Source organism: Dendrobates tinctorius, unplaced genomic scaffold, assembly GCF_039654945.1.
Source record: "Dendrobates tinctorius isolate UK_male_01 unplaced genomic scaffold, ASM3965494v1 ptg000127l, whole genome shotgun sequence".
Lineage (NCBI taxonomy): Eukaryota > Metazoa > Chordata > Amphibia > Anura > Dendrobatidae > Dendrobates > Dendrobates tinctorius.
Genome location: NW_027361795.1, coordinates 6,677,005 through 6,697,239, shown reverse-complemented (window position 1 = coordinate 6,697,239; position 20,235 = coordinate 6,677,005).

The following is a 20,235-nucleotide window of genomic DNA, read 5'->3' as shown; positions in this document are numbered from 1 at the left end:
CTCGAGAGTGACCGTGGTGATGGGGACAGGTAATGGTTTGCCATCCACAGAGGTGATCACACGCGGTTCTTCAAGGGTGACAACTAGGATCCGGAACTTGTCAACTTCTTCCAACCGAATGAAGTTGCCCGCCACACCCGAGTCCACATACGCCTCCACGGATCTACGCTCCCGACCTAGAAGAATTAATGCTGAGATAGTAAGGGGTAGAGAGGAAACAGAGTCACCTAGGGAGGCCTCTATTACCAGGCCTAGGCGGAGGAGTTTCCCCGCCTCTCCGGACAGAAACGCAGAAAGTGGTTGGCTCCACCACAGTAGAGGCAAAACCTTGCTCCAGTCTCTGCCTGCACCGCTGCTCAGATAACTTTATGCGGTCCACCTGAGTGGAACTACTGGCAGGTTTGGTCGCACAAGGGCTAGGGACTTGGTTAAACCTAGAGGAACCTCCCTCCCTGACGGACTCACGGGATCGCTCCTGGAACCGCAAGTCAATGCGAGTAGCCAGGGATATAAGATCCTCTAAAGTGGAGGGAGTGTCTCGACCTGCAAGTTCGTCCTTGATTTTGCCCGAAAGCCCCCCCCCAAAAAAAAGCCCCAAAAAACGCCTCATTGTTCCACCCCAGCTCTGAGGACAGTGTCCGGAAGCAAATGGCGTACTGTCCCACAGTAAGGGTACTGTGACGACTCCTGGAGTGGACCCTCTGGGTCGTGGCACCAACCTTCCTAGGGTGAGCTGACCTAGTGAGGACCACCCCATATACAGGGAGTGTCAGGGGCAAGCCCCAGGGGGTGAGGTACCACGACTGCTGGCACCATGTGGCCGGCTCACAGGAGACACGAGTGAGTGTGTCTGTAGGAACGTATAAAGCGTGGGCACAGGAACACGTGGTGTACAGGACGGTACTGGGTGTACTCGGGAACACAAGACGTGTACACGGGAGCATGTATGGCTTGCAGCGACTAGTACGTCCGGGTGTGAGCAAAGTAGGATGCGTGCAAAGGAGCACGTCAGAGTACTGAGTTAGGCAGCAGGTGTGCCAGGAGGTGTAACAGAGTACGGGAGCAGGGTGTGTGCCAGAGGGCTCAACTGAGCATAAGACAGAGTACAGGACTGGAACGTGTGCCAGGAGGCACAACTTAGTATGAGACAGAGTACAGGTCAGAGCGTGTGCCAGTAGGCACAACTGAGTATGAGACAAAGCACAGGATCAGAGTGTGTGCCAGGAGACACAACTGAGTATAAAGGTACTGTCACACTTAGCGATGTACCAGCGATCCCGACCAGCGATATGACGCGGTCAGGATCGCTGGTACATCGCTAAGTGGTCGCTAGTGAGCTGCCACACAGGCAGATCTCACTAGCGACATCGCTGGGGACGGGGGTCGCTACTTACCTGTCACACCAGGCGATCCTGCGTCCTCCCGCCCGGCTCCAAGCGTCGCTCGTCTTCACAGCAGGAAGCGCCGCAGGAAGCTGACGACGAGAAACAGTCCTGAACGTTCTCGCGCGATCAGCGATAACCAGAGGGGGAGCGGGTCGTAGGTAAGTATCAGACACAGCGATATCGCTAGCAATATCGCTATAACGTCACCAGTTATAGCGATATTGCTAGCGATATCTCTTAGTGTGACAGGCCCCTAAGACAAAGCACAGGATCAGAGTGTGTGCCAGGAGGCACAACTGAGTATAAGGCAGAGCACAGGATTGGAGCGTGTGCCAGGAGGCACAACTGTGTTTAAGACAGAGCACACAATCAGAGTGTGTGCCAGGAGGCACAACTGAGTATTAGACAGAGCACCGGCTCAGAGCATGTGCCAAGAGGCACAACAGAGTACAAGGCAGAGGACCCGATTACAGCGCGCAGCCAGGCAGGGACACAGCAGACCAAGCCAGGAAGCACAACTGTGGTGCCCCTGAGGGTTCAGTCGCCACAGAGGTACTGCACCTCCTCCTGAGGTGTGGTACCCCACTATCCAGGTAAGGTGGAGACACCTGACCACACTCCAACACCTGCACCCCACACCACAAAGTAGTGTAGCAAAGCACCTTCGGCGGTTCCCTGCTTGGAGTGTAGCATAGCACCCCTTGGTGGGTGTAGCTGAGTTTGCACAAAAAGAGCGGGAAGAGTTTAGGGGTCAGTCAGTCTGACAGAGGGCGAAAGTTTGAGAGATCCCCAGGAGAGGGATGGATTGATGGAAGTGCTGCAGCAGACCTCAGTGACCTGGGTCTGCTGGCACAGGAAAGAGACATTTTAGAAAGCCTGATTCTCCATAAGAAGGAAAGGATTAGTATGGAACGTGAGGAGAATAAGAGAACAAGGACCAGGGTTAGAGGAGAACCCTTCCCAAGTTCTAAGCGTAAGGCCGGGGCCCGGTCCCCGAGGTTGTATGGATACTAATGGTCCTGCAGCAGACACCGGAGGAATAGAAGTAGTGACCACTTTATTCCCACACAAGACTTGGGGGCACAACAGCAACGATAGTGAGCCGGGACTAGGTAGAAGGAGTACCCGAAGTAGGCTACAGCTGTCTGCCGTACAAGTAGATTTCATAAGAACATCTGACAGGAGGAACTCCAGTGTAACTCAGTACTGTGAGTACTTCACTCAAAGGCTCTAAGATGGAGACGTTCAGAAAAGGCACATATGTTGGCGGAGTGTTGGAAAGGAGTACTTCATCCTGCCTGGAAGTTGGCTGAGCTCCTGACCCGGAGGACACAGCACAGATGCGGGCACCTGTACCACAACAGACTATGAGTAAAGCTTTGGAACTACATGCCTTGGTGTCCGCCACTTATTCCGGCGCCAAACCGTCCAGCACTGCTACATCCCTTGCGCCCGCCACTACACCATCTAAGTGTCACATCATCTACTCTGCCCTGGGACTACAGTCCTGCCTGTGGAGGGCTATAACATCATTGCTGCACCACACCATCTGTCCCAGAGGATCTGTCTGCAGCGTCGGCTTACATCTTCATTGCCGAACACCACAGGTGGCGTCACAAATCACTTATAGAATTTCACCACCATAAGCACACTGAAACAACCCCAGGGCCACGGACCGGGTCACCATTGCCGTGACAACCCCCCGTTGAGAAGATCAGTACCCCACGGCCCTGGTGAGTGAGGGCGCTCCACAACAATAATCAGGCACCTCCCCTAGGAAGAGGTAGCCTGATATAGCACATGATCACTAGGGCTTCCAGGTCAAGTCCTCCAGTACCATAGAGAGGACGGACCTGGAGACTGAACTGAGAAGAGCGCTCAAGCGCACATAACATGGAGGGGACAGGAGCCTAGGTGCGAGAGGTGTGCGTGCGCACCCCACGGCACCCCCGGAGCGACCGCGGCTCCGGAAGAGATGACGTCGGGACCGAGGTCCCGCCCACAGGTGAGCGCGGCGTGACAGGTACCCTGTCGAAGATTGAAAAGGGACTCAGTGGTGGAAGCCAGACGCCCTGGCTCGTCAAAGACCCGGCGGAAGGTGTCCAGGAAGTCTTGCATGCTGGATACGACCAGATCATCCCGTTCCCACAGGGGATTTACCCATGCCAAGGCCTCCCCCTTGAGATGGGACATAACAAACGCTACCTTAGCCATATCCGACGGATACCACTGGGGCAGCAGCTAGAAATGTAGGCGGCACTGATTGATAAACCCTCGGCACAATTTGGGGTCCCCACTATACCTTGGAGGCTTTCCCAAACGTGGCGGCGGGCGCAGGATCGCGTGGCGGAGCAGAGGCCGCTGCAGAAGACTGGAGGGACTATAAATGGTCATCAAAGGAGGCCATGTAATTAAGAATATGGGATTGCGTATCACACTGCTGCGCGAACTCCTGCTGGAGTCCCGCCAGCATAGGAGCGCTCCCAGCATCGGAAGTCTGAATGACAGACAACCGAGTGTCCATGGACTTCATAAAAGTCATAATCCGGGTCTGGTTCTGCCACAAAAAGAGTAACTCCTTTTGGGTCTCTGCCGAGGCACCAGCAGGATCCACGCTCTGATTATACTGTCAAGGATAGCAAGAGTGGACCCTCTGGGTCACGGTACCAAGATCCCTGGAGCGAGCTGGCCAGGTGGTACCGACCCCTATACAGGGACCGTTAGGAGCAGGCCCGAAGGAGTCGGATACCGCGACAGCTGATGCCAAGAGGGGCGGCTCAAGAGAGGAAGAAAACTAGACTGGGGGTCAGGAGTGACCAGAGTCAGGAGTGACCGGAGTCAGGAGTGACTGGAGCCAGGAGCGACTGGAGTCAGGAGCGACTAGAGTCAGGAGTAACCAGAGTCAGGAGTGACTAGAATGGGGTCAGAGTAACGTACAGGAAGGCACACGATAATCAGGCGCCTCCAAGAAGGAGGAACTGCCTGATATACCCCACGCCGGCACCCGATTGGAGATCACTCCACTGAGAAGGTGCTGAAGGGGTTAAGAGGGGATGTGAGCGCGCGCCCACGGCATAAGGCGCATACCTGGAGGCAGAGCAGGACGGAAGCAGGAGGGAGGAGAGAGACCATGCTGTAATCCCCGGGCGGCAGGACGGGAGGCAGGAGGTGCAGCGCGGCGCCAGGGCAAGGTGAGCAGAGGGCCGGGGAAGGCTAGTGGCAGTAGTGGCAGAGGCGGGCACTGGTATGGGAGCCGGCGCCGGCGTGATAGCAGACGCCGACGTGACATTAATATGGTGTAGGTCCACCTTTTGCAGCGATTACAGCATCAATTCTCCAAGGTATGGATTTATACAAGGTGTGAATTGTTTCCAAAGGAATTGTAGCCCATTCTTCAGTTAAAACACCCTCCAGTTCTTTGAGCAACGATGGCGAAGGAGATCGACGTCTAACTTGAATCTCTAAAATCGACCATAAATGCTCAATAATGTTGAGGTCTGGGGATTGTGAGGGCCAGATGAGATGTTTAACTTCATTACAATGTTCCTCGTGCCATGCTCTAACGATTCTAGCTGTATGAATTGGTGCATTATCATCCTGAAAGAAGGCGTTCCCCTCCGGGAACAGTGCTTGAACCATAGGATGCACTTGGTCGCCCAAAATGCCTAAATAATCGCGGCTGTTAATTCTTCCATGAAGGGATATCATTGGCCCAGCGGATCTCCATGAAATAGCACCCCAGATCATCACAGAACCTCCGCCATGTTTTACGGTTGGGAGAAGGCAGTCTGGATGGAATGCTTCTTTCGGCTGTCTCCAAACGTGCACTCGGCCGGAGGTCGGAAATAGGGTAAAGGATGATTCATCTCAGAATATCACACGTTTCCCCTGCTCGAGGGACCAATTCTGGAGGTTTCTACACCACTCTAAACGCTTGACAACATTTGTCATTGAGAGAAGCGGTTTTCGAATTGCAGCTCTTCCATGGAATCCAGATTTGTGCAGCTCCCGACGAACAGTTTTCGTGGAAACTGGGTTCTGTAGGTGTTCATTGAGCTCAGCAGTGATTTTCAGAGCCGTGGTCTTGCGATCCTCTCTCACAATTCGCTTTAGAGTCCGATGGTCTCTCTCAGTCAGCTTCGACTTTCAGCCGGACTTGTGCTTTACTGCGGACGTTATTCCTTCTCTTTCAAACGCAGTCATTATGTCATGATCCAGGACTGGGTTTCGCTTTGGCCCGTCCTGATCAGACTGGGGTTTAATTGTTCCGCCTCTCTCCGGCAGAGGGCAGCTATTTAATGCTCACTGGACCTAGGCCCAGTGTCAGTTATACTCCTGCCCTCGGCTGAGTTAGTTGACCTTGTGCGTACGTGTGCCTTGTGCCTGATGTCTTGCTTGCTTGTTTGGTTTTTTGATCTGGTTCTGTCCCTGTTTCGAGTTCTGCCTGTCCCTCTTGTACTGCGCTACCTCTCGTGTATGACTCTCTGCTTGTGACCCGACTTCTTTCTGCCTGACCCCTTGGTACCACGTTGCCCTCTTGTGTATGACCTTTGGCTTTGTCTGACCACCCGTCTGTTTGTCCATCCTGTGCCTCGTTCGCCCGGACTGTGTGTGACCTCCGTTTTGCCTGACTCTGAGTTGTTGTATGGTGTCCTGTCATCTCTGAAAGCAGGATGCTAAGCCCCGCCCCCTTGCAGTCACCTGACCATAGGTCCTGTGCCAGCTTGCTAACTTCAGCATCTGCAGGTCCTGTGCATCTTTACTTTCCAGCGCTGACAGGTTCCTGACAACCATAGCTTGAAGCACGCATTGTCACCTCTGCTGCCCTGCTCCACAGGTATCTTTTAGCACTGTTTCTGTACTCAGGACACGCGCACTGGCTCAGTGAGCGAGTGTAGTGCGGTGTTTCTGACACATTACTTTGGAGACAGTACCACTTGACACGCCAAGCATTCGGGCACTTTCTGTTACACTAGCGCCTGCCATACAAGCACCAACAATTTGGCCTCTTTCAAAATCCGAGAGGTTGCCATTGGTATCAGGTTTTCATCAATGTTCTTACAATTCTGCAAAACAAACAGTTAATTTACATACACATATCACATAACACAAATAATCAACTACAAAACATTACCATATGTCACGGTTTGCATGTTTATAACATGTTCGAAGATTATGATGCCAAAACATTAGGTGTTTCCATTATTTTGTCCAACCCCTGTAGTTTGGCAAATTCCAGTTTGGCTTTTTATGATTTTTTTTCAACAATGGTGCCCTCCTTGGTCATCTCCCATGAAGTCCACTTTGGCTCATACAACAATGGATCTAACACTGATGTTCCTTAAGCTTGAAGTTCACATTTAGTCTGTTTAGAAGTTTTTCTGGGCTCTTTTGTTACCATTCGTATTATCCATCTCATTGATTTGTCATTAATTTTCCTCCTGCAGCCACGTCCAGGGAGGTTGACTATAGTCCCATGGAGCTTAAATTTCTGAATAATATGTGCAACTGTAGTCACAGGAAAATCAAGCTGCTTGGAGATAGTGTGGGAGAGAGGGTCCCAGCCGAGTGTCCGGGTCGGAACCAAGGGGACCGTCACCTTGGTTCCGGGGGAAACTGTTTCTGGGGGACAGAGTTCAGGGACGGACCATGGAGACTGACAGGTGGGCTGGGGGAGGAGCCAATTTAAAAGGGGCGGGGAACATGAGTCACAGTGAGTCAGCAGAATGAGACAGAAGGAGCAGGAGACCGTGGGAGCGACTGAGAGCCAGAGCGAATCACTGGAGCCAGGAAGGAGGCCAGAGACAGGAGAGATACTCCTCCTGGACATCAGTGGGATGGCGCCGAGACAACCATCCAAGAACCGCTGCCCCGCGTCGACCACCGCCTGCCCGCGGTCACTTGCGGCCGTTGCCGCCTCATTCCTGCCCGCGGCTGCGGCCTGCCCGCGGACACCAGCGGCTGCTGCCACCTCACTTCAGCCTGAGGCTGCGGCCTGTCTCCCGCCACCCGCAGCCGCCCCGCCTCTACCCTTGGCCGCTGCTAGTTCTGTGCCTGTAGTACAAAAACTTGGCACTCAAAAGAAAAATTGATTTGACAGTTCCTTTATTGTAAAAGGCATCCAGTTAAATATACTTCTTTTACTTCTTTTAAACGTTTTCGGTCATACAATTGACCTTCATCAGAAACAGAATTTTTTCACAGTTGGTTTTAACTAGAATGAGTTTACAAGAAGACAAGACAGTATGGTTAGTGAACAAATAAGTATATAACAAATATCTGAGCAACAGGATGCTGATAATGACCGTATGAACATCATGTAAAGTTTAGACGAAAGGTCGATGACTTAGATAAATACTGAAATAGCGAATCCTGAGATAAGGTTCAAGTGAGCTTAGTGAAACTCCACAGGTTCCATGGGCAGTGATAGAGAGTCCGTGCTGTGATGGTATGTAAGGAACATGTAAAAGACGTGCCCTAGGAGGTTGAAAACAAACAACAAGTGTGACACTGGTCAATAAAGGATACAGCGAGATTCATGGTCGGCTGGTGCTACTGGATGTGCAATGCCACATGAAAGGTAATAGCCGACTGGAATGAGTGCCAAGACAGTTAGCTGAGAGGAACTGTAATGGAAAATTCCATATATTACTATTAAAGAACCGCAGTCATAAGTAGGCACTATTCAGTACTGGAAAAAAAGAACGACGGTGAGTGACTATGGCACATAAACATATTGGGCGATGTTATGTGAATAAGGAAGGAAAAAAAGTCCAAAACAGTCAATTAATACCTGGGTATATTCATTAATAATGTAGAGAAACAGACGTCTGGGAAGCAGCAGCTACTGAGGATGAAAGGACACTGAGGATGATAAAAAAGAGTATAAATGTGTGTACTGAGATACGCTGAGGATATGCATATAATGTGAACTAAATTACCCATTCATGTAGGAAATCACCAGACCCACGGGTTTGACACCTTGGGTTATACAGGGACCGGTAGATCCAATAATTGGTGTGGGTGTCCAGAAATTTGCACTGCAATTGAAACATGTAGAAGGTATGAGAAGCCCTGAGGACAAAGGATGTGAGGTGAACACTGTATTTGGGTAATTTAGTTCACATTATGTGCATATCCTCAGCCTATCTCAGTACACACATTTATACTCTTTTTTATGTGGTTTTCGAATGATACACCTGCGGACTCCTATCCCTTTGAGGGGTATTGATGCTACTCCTTTGGCGGAGAATAAACCCCAGTTTTGGACCAAGGTGATAATGCGGGTCGCCCCGGACCACCAAGAAAATTGTAAATTTTTGGTGCTGCACAATTTGCATGATACTATTGTTCTGGGTTTTCACTGGTTGCAGTCTCATGATATTCCTGATTATTTGGCTGATTTTTCTGATGTATTTAGTGAAAGTACGTCTGCGTCTTTGCCTCCTCATAGGAGTTATGACTGTGCAATTGAGTTAATGCCCAGGTGTAAATTTCCCAAGGGTCGGCTTTTCAACTTATCGGTACCCGAACATGATGCTATGCGATCTTATATCAAGGAGTCGTTGGAGAAGGGTCATATTAGACCATCCTCTTCACCCTTAGGTGCTGGGGGGTTTTTTTGTGACCAAGAAAGATGTTCTCATTCTTGTGGTTTCCTGATGCCCCTGCCGTTGCCCAGGAGGCCACAGACCCATATCTCAATGGATTTTATTTCTGATCTCCCTGTCTCTCAGAGAATGACTGTTATCTGGGTGATTTGTGATAGAGTTTCTAAGATGATCCATCTTGTACCACTCCCAAAGTTGCCATCTTCTTCAGAGTCGGTGCCCTTGTTTTTCCAACAGGTGGTTCGGTTGCATGGGATTCCTGAGAACATTGTGTCGGACAGAGGAGTCCAGTTTGTTTCCAGATTTTGGAGAACTTTTTGTTCCAATCTGAGAATTCAGTTATCTTTCTCCTCTGCGTTTCATCCTCAGACCAATGGGCAGACTGAGAGAACAAACCAGACTTTGGAGTCCTATTTGAGATCTTTTATATCTGCTGATCAGGATGACTGGGTCTCATTTTTGCCCTTGGCCGAATTCGCGCTAAACAATAGAGCTAGTTCTGTCACTTTGATGTCACCCTTTTTCTGTAACTTTGGGTTTCATCCTCGATTTTCTTCAGAGCAAGGGGAATCTTCGACCTGCCCAAGTGTGGACACTGTGGTAGAGAGAATGCAGCAGATTTGGGACCAAGTGGTGGATAAGTTGTCCCTCTCTCAGGAAAAAGCCCAATGGCTTTGCAACCGGCATAGGACCATTGGTCCCCGGTTTAAAGTGGGTGATATGGTTTGGTTGTCGTCAAAGAATATTCCTATGAAGGTTGCATCTCCAAAGTTCAAGCCAAGATTCATTGGACCTTATAAGATTTTGGAGATTCTTAATCCTGATTCTTTTCGATTGGCTCTTCCCGTTACGTTTAAGATCCATAACGTGTTTCATAAATCTCTGTTGAAGAGGTTTGTGGAGCCAGTAGTTCCTATGGCGGCACCTCCTGACCCTGTATTGGTTAAAGGCAATGTGGAATATGAGGTAGAGAAAATATTGGATTCTCGTTTGGCTACACGGAGATTCCAGTACTTGATCAAATGGAAGGGTTATGGCCAGGAGGATAATTCTTGGGTCTCTGCTTCTGACATTCATGCCGATAGATTGGTTCGTGCTTTTCACCGGGCCCATCCTGATTGGCCTGGTGGCATGGATGAGGGTTCGGTGACCCCTCCTTAAGGGGCGGTACTGTTGTGAATTCACTTTCTGGCCTACCAGTGGTTACTAGTGAAGGTAGTGGAGCTGGTGATATTGACAGAGGGGTCGTGAGTTCTCTTTCCGGGCTCCCTCTGGTGGTTACAGGAGGTAATGGAGCTGATCTAATTAACAGAGGCCTGCCACCTGATAATGAGGAGGACGATTGGACATCTGGAGTTTTTGATTGGATTTAAGACAGCCGACTCCCTGCTGGTGATTTTTTTCCTGCCTCCTGAGGTCTCATTTTCCAGGTCAGTCCCTGCATGCTCAAGCTGTTTTCTTTTGCTATTGTTCACCTTTGATTTGGTTTTGTCTATTCAGTTTTGTGTGTCCGCCAGCCCCGGCTGGGGCTGAGCTGAATTTCCATCCTTTTGTTACTGCTTGTGCCAGTTTGTTTTTGTCCCTTATTAGATTGCCCTCTTTTTGCTCTGCTTTCAGAATATGCCAGAGTGCTGATAAAGTGGGAGAAGTCGAGTGACTTTTTCTCTCAGACGTGTTGGACATTTTTTGCATGTTTTTTTGCGTGATTGCAGACAGTGTCTTTGATTTCCTGTCCTGTCTAGTTAGTGTGGGCCCCATCGTTTGCTCAGCCTATTTTCCTACCTGCGTTTGTGTTTTCATCTTGTCTCACCGACAATATATGTTTGGGGGCTATCTATTCCTTTGGGGTCTGCTCTGGGGCAGTTTAGATCTCCCCTTTCTTGCTTTAGGCTTATTTAGTTCTCCGGCTGTGTCGAGGCGTCTAGAATCATCGTAGGTACGCTCCACAGCTACTGCTAGTTGTGTGCATAGGATCAGGGGTCTGCAATCCGCTTAGTTACCAACCTCTCTGGGTTTCTGTGGCTTAGCTTGGCCTTGCTTTCCTCCTCGGTGACTCAGTCATAACAGAACCCTGTGAGAACAAAGTGTACAGACCTGAGCCGTGTGTGTACGGAGCAGAGCCATGTGTGTACGAGGTTTATGGAGTGGAGCCGTGTGTGAGAGGTGTACGGAGCAGAGCCGTGTGTGTACGGAGCGGAGCCATGTGTGAACGAGGTTTACGGAGTGGAGTCATGTGTACTGAGTGGAGCTGTGTGTGTGCGATGTGTATGGAGCAGAGCCGTGTGTGTACAAGGCATACAAAGCAGAAACGTGTGTGTATGAAGTGTGCGGAGCCGTGCATGTACAAAAATGTATGGTGGGGAGCATTCATACCTCCCAACCGTCCCAGATCCAGCGGGACTGTCCCGATTTTGAGAGTCTGCCCCAGTGTCCCGGCCTGGAGCTTACTTTTCCTGCAGACACAGGAGTACACGGCAGAACCTCGAGGAGCACTTTAAAACTCGCAAGTGACGTTCCACTGGAAGTGACGTGCTGGAAGCTGACCATAAATTAGGTAATTTCGGGAGGAGATTGTGACAGAACCATGGAGGCACTTTAGGGAATGCTTCAGATCCATCACCGTGTCCTCCTCCGACAGCGCGGACAGCGGGATCACCTTGGAATCGGATGCCGGCCATGTGAGCAGATCATGGTGGGATTACAATAGGAGCCAGGCTGCTATAGTATCTTTATAGAATCTTTCTTTATTTCTTTCTCTCTCTGTTTCTTTCTCTCTCTCTGTTCTTTCTTTCCCTCTCTAATCTTTCTTTCTCTGTTCTTTCTTTCTTTCTCTCTCTGTTTCTTTCTCTCTCTGTTTTTCTTTCCCTCTCTAATCTTTCTTTCTCTCTCTCTTCTTTTTCTCTCTAATCTTTCTTTTTTCTCTTTCTCTCTGTTCTTTCTTTCTCTCTCTGTTTTTTCTTTCCCTTTCTCTCTGTTCTTTCTTTCTCTCTGTTCTATCTTTCCCCTCTTTCTTTATTTTGCTCTGTTCTTTCTTTCTCTCTGTTCTTTCTTTCCCTTCTTTATTTCTCTCTCTCTGTTCTTCCTTTCTCTCTCTGTTCTTTCTTTCTCTCTCTGTTCTTTCTTTCTCTCTCTGTTCTTTCTTTCCCCTCTTTCTTTCTCTCTCTGTTTTCTTCTTTCTCTCTCTGTTCTTTCTTTCTCTCTCTGTTCTTTCTTTCTCTTTCTGTTCTTTCTTTCTAGTTCTTTCTTTCTCTCTCTGTTCTTTTCCTCTCCCTCTCTGTTGTTTCATTCTCTTTCTTTCTTTCTTTCTCTCTCTGTTCGTTCTTTCTTTGCCCTCTTTATTTCTCTTTCTCTGTTCTTTCTTTCTCTCTCTGTTTGTTCTTTCTCTCTCTAATCTTTCTTTCTTTCTCTCTCTGTTTCTTTCTCTCTCTGTTTCTTTCTTTCTCTGTTTCTTTCTTTCTCTTTCTGTTTCTTTCTTTCTCTCTGTCCTTTCTTTCTCTCTCTAATCTTTCTTTTTTCTTTCTTTCTTTCTCTCTCTCTGTTCTTTCTTTCCCTCTCTCTCTGTTCTTTCTTTCTCTCTCTGTTCTTTCTTTTCCCTCTTTCTTTCTCTCTCTGTTCTTTCCCCTATTTCTTTCTCTCTCTGTTCTTCCTTTCTCTCTGTCTGTTCTTCCTTTCTCTCTCTCTGTTCTTTCTTTCTCTTTCTAATCTTTCTTTCTTTCTCTTTTCTTTCTTTCTTTCATTCTTTCTTTCTTTCTCTCTCTGTTCTTTTTTTCTCTCTCTGTTCCTTCTTTCCCCTCATTCTTTCTTTCCCTTCTTTCTTTATCTCTCTCTCTGCTTTCTTCTTTCTCTCTCTGTTCTTTCTTTCCCCCTTTTCTTTCTGTTCTTTCTTTCTTTCTCTCAGATCTTTCTTTCTCTTTCCCTCTCTGTTCTTTCTTTCTTTCTTTCTTTCTCTCTCTGTTCTTTCTTTCTTTCCCCTCTTTCTCTCTTCTTTCTTTCTTTCTTTCTTTCTATCTCTCTGTTCTTTCTTTCTCTCTCTGTTGTTTCTTTCTTTCCCCTCTTTCTCTCTCTGTTCTTAATTTCTTTGTTTCTTTCTCTCTCTCTCTCTGTTCTTTCTTTCTTTCCCCTCTTTCTCTCTCTGTTCTTTCTTTCTTTCACTCTCTGTTCTTTCTTTCTCTCTCTGTTCTTTCTTTCTCTCTCTCGGTTTTCTTTTTTCTCTCTCTCTGTTCATTCTTTCTTTTTCTTAGTACCAGTCAGTGTGCCCACAATACCAGCCACTGTGCCCAAAATGCCAGCCACTGTGCCCTTAGTACCAGTCAGTGTGATCAGCAGTGCTAAATGGGTGTGGTTGGGGCGTGGACATGGATGTGACTAGTTGTGAAATGGGTGTGGTCGGGGGCATGGCCTAAAATTTGCCACAACGTGCCGCAACTTTTGTCCATCTTTCCCTTCTTCAAAGGTTGGGAGGTATGATGGTGGGCCCCAAGAATGATTTTTCTCTGGTGGGCCCAAGGTACAGTACTCCAGTCCGATGCTGCTCAGTAACAAGCTAATGTGAATCCTATCTTAGGCCAGGGTCACACTTTCGAGTGCAACGCGAGAAACTCGCTTGAGTCTCTCGCATCAATACCCAGCACTGCCGCCGGGACCGGAGTGTGCGGCTGTATGTCTTTCCACGCAGCTGAACGCCACAATCCGTACCGCCGGAGCAGTGCTGGATATTGATGCGCGAGTTTCTCGCATTGCACTCACAAGTGTGACTCCGCCCTTAGACTGAAGTCTACATTTTTTATGGGATGGTAGAATCCTACTGTAATTAAAACCACCAGAGGCTGAGGGGTGGAGTGTTCAGTCAGACAGTTTAAGTATACAAATATCAAAAGACTGACCATAACTTCCAAACAGAAATCAGGTGTGAACGGGTGCTTACTAAGAGTTGCCATCTCTATATACAATATAATCAACAAATAGAGTAGCACTCTCTCTGCAGTAATGCAATTCAAATTTAAAATATTTCATGTTTGCTTGCTATAGCGATACCGATAAGAGTGGCCGGTCGCTCCAGGTGAGTCCTGCCATGTCTGTCTCCCCAGTAGCTACGTTACTGCAATCCATAATAAGTCAGTAAACAGAGCTTCCGTATAGATATGGTGGTTTTTCCCGACCTTACCCTCGCTGTACTACAGAACGCCAGTGTCAGAGACACCGCACTACACTTGCTCATAGAGCCAGTGCACGTGTCCTGAGTACAGAAGCAGTGCTAAGAGTTACCTGGGGAGCAGGGCAGCAGAGGTGACAAAGCGTGCTTCAACTAATAGTGTCAGAGAAGCCAGAGAACTCAGATTATGGCAAAGCAGAAGTCATGCACAGTACAGACCAGCGAGGTACTGGAGGGATAAACAGACGGGAGTTCAGACAAAGGCAAAGGTCATACACAAGATATCAGTACAGTACCAGGGATGAGACAGAGTGGATAATCAGGGCCAAGCAGAGATCAAAACCAAACAGACATAGGAGGTACCAGGCAGAATCCAAAGCGATATCCAGGGAACAGACCGAGTCATACACAGAGAATCAAGCAACCAGAACACAGCACTAACACACTCAGGGGTCACCACACAATGCCAAGGGCAAGAGTATAACTGACAGGGATGGGAGCGTCCTGAGGCTATAAGAAGCCTCCCCCACAACTAGGGAGAGGCCACAATCATAGCCCCAGGTGTGCAGGTAAGCCTGCATCGGGATCACAACCTTTAACCCCAGAAATGCCAGTCATCAGCACTGGTTCCAAACATTAACCCCACGTGTGCGAGTCAAACCCGCACTGAGATCATGACAGCCAGTGACTGTCTGTCCGCAGTCTCCAACATCATGTCCGCTCTCTATCTGAAACTCAACCTCTCCAAAACTGAGCTTCCTCTCCTCCCACCGTCTACTAACCTCCCTTAATCTGACATTTCCCTCTCCGTGGGAGGCACTATAATAACACCCCGGCAGCAGGCGCGCTGTCTGGGTGTTATGTTTGACACCAATCTCTCCTTCACATCCCATATACAATCTCTTGCCCGCTCTTGCCGCTTACACCTAAAGAACATCTCTAGAATCCGCCCTTTTCTCACCATGGAAACAACAAAACCCTTACTGTAGCATTGATCCACTCCCGCCTGGATTACTGCAACGCTCTATTAATTGGCCTCCCCGTTAATCGACTATCCCCTCTCCAGTCCATACTTAATGCAGCAGCCAGGGTCATCTATCTGGCTAATCGGTACTTGGACACTTCTGCTCTTCGCCAGTCCTTACATTGGCTGCCCATTCATTATAGGATCCAATTCAAAGTACTTGTTCTCACCCACAAAGCTCTCCACAGTGCAGCACCCCCCTACATCTCCTCCCTCATTTTTGTCTATCGGCCTAACCGACTGCTGTGCTCTGCAAATGACTTTCGACTAACCTCTGCACTAATCCGTACCTCCCACTCCCGACTCCAAGACTTCTCTGGCGCTGCACCAATCCTCTGGAATGCTCTACCCCAAGAAATTTGGACTATCCTCAATTTGCATAGTTTTAGGCGCTCCCTCAAAACACATTTGTTCAGAGCGGCCTATCACGTTCACTAATCAAAATCATTCTATGTGTAAGTGTGCATGAGTAGCCCATTCACTATCTCCATCCATCCCTCACTCCCTCAAGATAGCTGGACCATCATTGTAAATACACAATTGTAAATACACACCTGTACTTTGTGTCTCCCCACCTCATTGTAGATTGTAAGCTTTCACGAGCAGGGTCGTCTTATTTTGCTTTAATTATTGTATTGTTAACGTTGTTACTTATGGCTTGTGTTTTCAAACTGTTAAACTGTAAAGCGCTGCGGAATATGTTGGCGCTATATAAAGATTATTAATATTATTATTATTATTATTATAGATATACATTATAAAATCTATTAGCATAGAATGTTAGACCTGAAATGGTATGGTAGCAGGAGTAGCGAGACCATTTTGAATTTGATTTCTGTGTACAGCCACACATAGTACCCAATCTATAAGTGGTTATGGGATAAAATCTCCCATAACGTATTTTATAACTGGTCTGGAATAGTATTAATAGCGGTGAGAAATCATTTTATTTGATCCTTGCTTTTGCTTCTATATATAGCAATATAATTCTTCTATAGTCTTGACCCCTGCATATTTAGTGGCATCCCTTTTCCTTATTCCCTGCTATGTTTTGTCTTTGTCAATTGCTTTCGCACATCTGCTTGTCTCCTGATGTCACACAACTGTGTCTGTCCTTGTCTCCAGCTTTGTATCCTGCTGCCAAGCAACTGTCTTTCTCTTTGTCACTTTGAGTCCTGCTGCCATGCAGCTGTCTTCTTCTGTCTGTGCCTACCGCTCACGTATCTGGCCAATTGCTGTGTATTCTGCAGTATATAAATATGACCCCTATTACCAGGCATTACATGGGTCAGTGCTTTGAAGGCTTCTAACCTATTTTTCCATTTGCCTCATATACTGCTATCATATGGTATGGCTGTCTATGACACTTTTCTGTGTCCCTACGTCTGTCACTCAAGGACCTTTATTGCTGCTCCAATTTTTAACGGATGTATTTTTGGGTCCTTGTGTCATAGCAACGTGATCATGTGACAGGTTTGAATATTCATAAGCTCCTCACGTTCCCAGAAGCAAGGGACTCTGGGAGACTGCTCACTGGGGAGACACTGAACCTATTAACTGTCATTATCATTATTTATTTAGAAGGACGGCAGCCTTTTCACAATGTATGTACACAAAGTAACACTCAGCGCGGGAGCAGTGACATTTGTATACCTTATACTCTTCTGCCAGCAGCATTACAGCCTTTACACAAGATAGATTAAGCAGAAAGCTATAAAGCTACCCACGTCAGTGTGCATGCAGCAAGCTAGACGCCATTTCTGCCGACTGCCTGTCCCATATATGCCTTCTATGGACCTCTGACTGAGAGGAATAAGATAAGAAAGACAACCAATCCAAGCTCAGCTTTCATTTACACAGAGTAGATTTAGAAATGAAACTAAAGCTCTGATTGGTTGCTATCAGCTCAGACTTGATATAGTGTTGATAAATGAGGTCTATGTTGTTTAGAAGCAAGCTGAGGATGAAAAGAGTAGTGATAAGGGCAGCTCCCTGCCAAGCTTTGCTCTACTGAAAGCCCTTGAAGGCTGGCATTTTGCACACCAGTCTTGATGACTGGTGTAAGGCGTGCCATAATCCAGGAATAGTCGAGCATCTCTTTACTGAATTTGGCACATCTTTCATGTGCTGTGGGCCATCGCAATAAATATACTTCAGTGGGGAGTATATTTCTGTCAAAATTTCAAAATTTGTGCCATGATTTTTGTCAGCCACCTCACTTCCTGGTTATGCTCTGATCATTTAAAAAAAATCGCCCATAGTCGGTTGGGACGGATGCAAAAACGCCAAAAATCACAATTTATTCCCGCAATTTTAACTTACGTGAAACTTTTGCAATGTTTCAAATGCTTTTACGCCAAAACTCCATCAGCTTATTAAGGGGTGGGTCAGACGTTGGAGCAGACTTCCCGCTGAGGCCTGTCACGCTAGATTCAGGTGTGTCTCTGGAGCACTTCTGCTCCGCTCTCTTCCTTGATGCCAAATCTCCTCATGGTTTGGTGCTCAGGGCTTTTATATCAGGGAAGTCCTCCCTGAGGGTCACCTGATCCAGTCCAGCACACAAGGCCACTCCCCCTGCAGATCTTCCAGCACACTTTGGTTCCGCTTGATTTCAGCTGGCCAGCAGATGACAGTCTCTCATTAATGGCACATCCTGCAAGAGTTCTGCAGAGATATCATGGCTTCTCATTACATGACTTTAGACTTCTGAATCATTACGGTGTATGATGGGCATACTGTCATGATTCCCTGATATCCCACATGATATCCCACATTCAAGTGGGTCGCTACGTGAGCACATGTAAGCGATTTGCATCCTCGGTGTCATGGCACAACTAGTTTCATCCGTCTTTTCTGAATAGAAGAGAATTGAGAGAAGCTGAGAAGAGTCTAATCGGCATATGACCGCAAGTTTGCAAATCCTATACATCAGGTCAAGTGACTACCCACCAGCACGGGGAAATCACTAGAATTGTGACTATGATTCACTTCTTTTAAATGGCATGTTATAAACCTGCCTATGGGGGGGTGCTGCCTCACCTAACAGTCTGCCTATGGGGGGTGTTGCCTTACCTAACAGTCTGCCTATGGGGGGTGTTGCCTTAATTAACAGTCTGCCTATGGGGAGATGCCTTACCTAACGGTCTGCCTATGGGGCATGCTGCCTTATCTAATAGTCTGCCTATGGGGGGATGCTGCCTTACCTAACAGTCTGCCTATGGGGGGATGCGGCCTTACCTTACAGTCTGCCTATTGGGGGGTGCTGCCTTACCTTACAGTCTGCCTATGGGGGGTGCTGCCTTACATTACATTCTGCCTATTGGGGGGTGCTGCTTTATATTACAGCCTGCCTATGGGAGGGTATTGCCTTATATTACAGTCTGCCTACAGGAGGGTACTGCCATATATTACAGTCTGCTTATGGGGGCTGCATTATACTATAGTCTGCCTATGGGGGGCTGCATTTTACTGTAGTCTGCCTATGGACTATACATTATACTATATTGAGGGCTATTTGGTGTATTATGCTATATTGAGGCTATCTAGGGGACCATGATACAGTGTGGAGATTACAGTGAGGGGGCCATCATACACTGTTGGAGCCATCAAAAAGTTTTGGGGACAGTAAGGGGTCAGTATTTATACAGTAATGGGGCATTATACTGTGTATAAGAGAGCATCATACTGTGTATAGGTGAGCTGTACAGGGGAGAACTCTGCACATTATTAAATGTAAAGTGAGCACTTATTGTTATAGGGGAACTCGGGTAACTGTGACTGTCAAAGGGGCACACAGAGCGCATTATTACTTTCTAGGGGGCAAAATGTGGGCACTGTTTTCTAGGGCACTTGCACCCGGCATCACTATATTGTAGAGGGTTGCTTTAGAATTTAAAAGGCACAGAAAACCACACAGTAGGTGCAGTAATAGGGACACATACGGCAGCAGCGGCTCAGTATTGGGGTAACAGTAGGATGAGCGGTTAGCGCACGTTGGGAATAGATGGTGATGGGGCTGGAATATGAGAAGTGAAACGTGTCTTTCTTGTATTCTCTGTAGCCGAGTCCTGGCTGGAGAATTGTCATTGTAGGTCTGGGCCAGATGGCAAAGACGTGAAAAGTGAACGATTTCATCAGAACGTCGGCGGTAAGACACTATCGGTACCTCTGCTGTAATCACTTATATGTTCTGTAGGACTGGTATCTACCACTGATCATATGGCGGTAATATCAATATTGGTCTTTAGAGATTATTTTCAGTAACATCGCAGACATCTGCTGAGGTTCTCCTACATCCACTATTAGGGTGCATCACTGAGTTGTAATCAAGGTTACCTGGTTAGGGGCCCACTCAGAAGTTTCGCCCCTGAACCAAAACTCTAGCTACGCCTCTGCCCACATGTATTCAGCTTGTCTAGCAGCCACAAATCATGCAGCTGAGACGACGAAAACTAGAACTCCGTGCATGCCAAAATACTTGGAGATCACCCGAGCATGCTCGGGAAAACCCGAGCAACAATGCTACTCGCCCATCACTAGTCAGAATGGCTCACAAAATCTCATTTACATCCTAGGGAGAAAATCAGATGTGCGAAGTGGATTGGTGTCAGTTTTCATTGCAGCGTGTCAGTTTTTGTTGCGGATACCACTGTGGATTTCACCTGCACGTTTTCCTAAAAGGGTACTGAATGTGTATTAACATGCTGAAAATTTCCACAATGTGTAGATGAGATTAAAAAGAAAAAAGAAAAAAATCTGATGGAAAATTGTGCAGCGTATACATTACATGTACACGCAGCTTAAGAATATCAGTTATGCAGAATGGCAGAACTGTAAGGAGGACAAATGGGATTCATTATACTGATATACGTGTACTTCTGTATGTGGCATAATAAGCAGAAGCTGATATCCTGTAGACTGTGAGCCCTCGCGGGCAGGGTCCCCTCTCCTTATGTACTTGTGTGTCCCTTGTCTTACACGTTTATTATACTTGTCTATATTTCCCCTTTTCACATGTAAAGCGCCATGGAATAAATGGCGCTATATAAATGCATAACAATAATA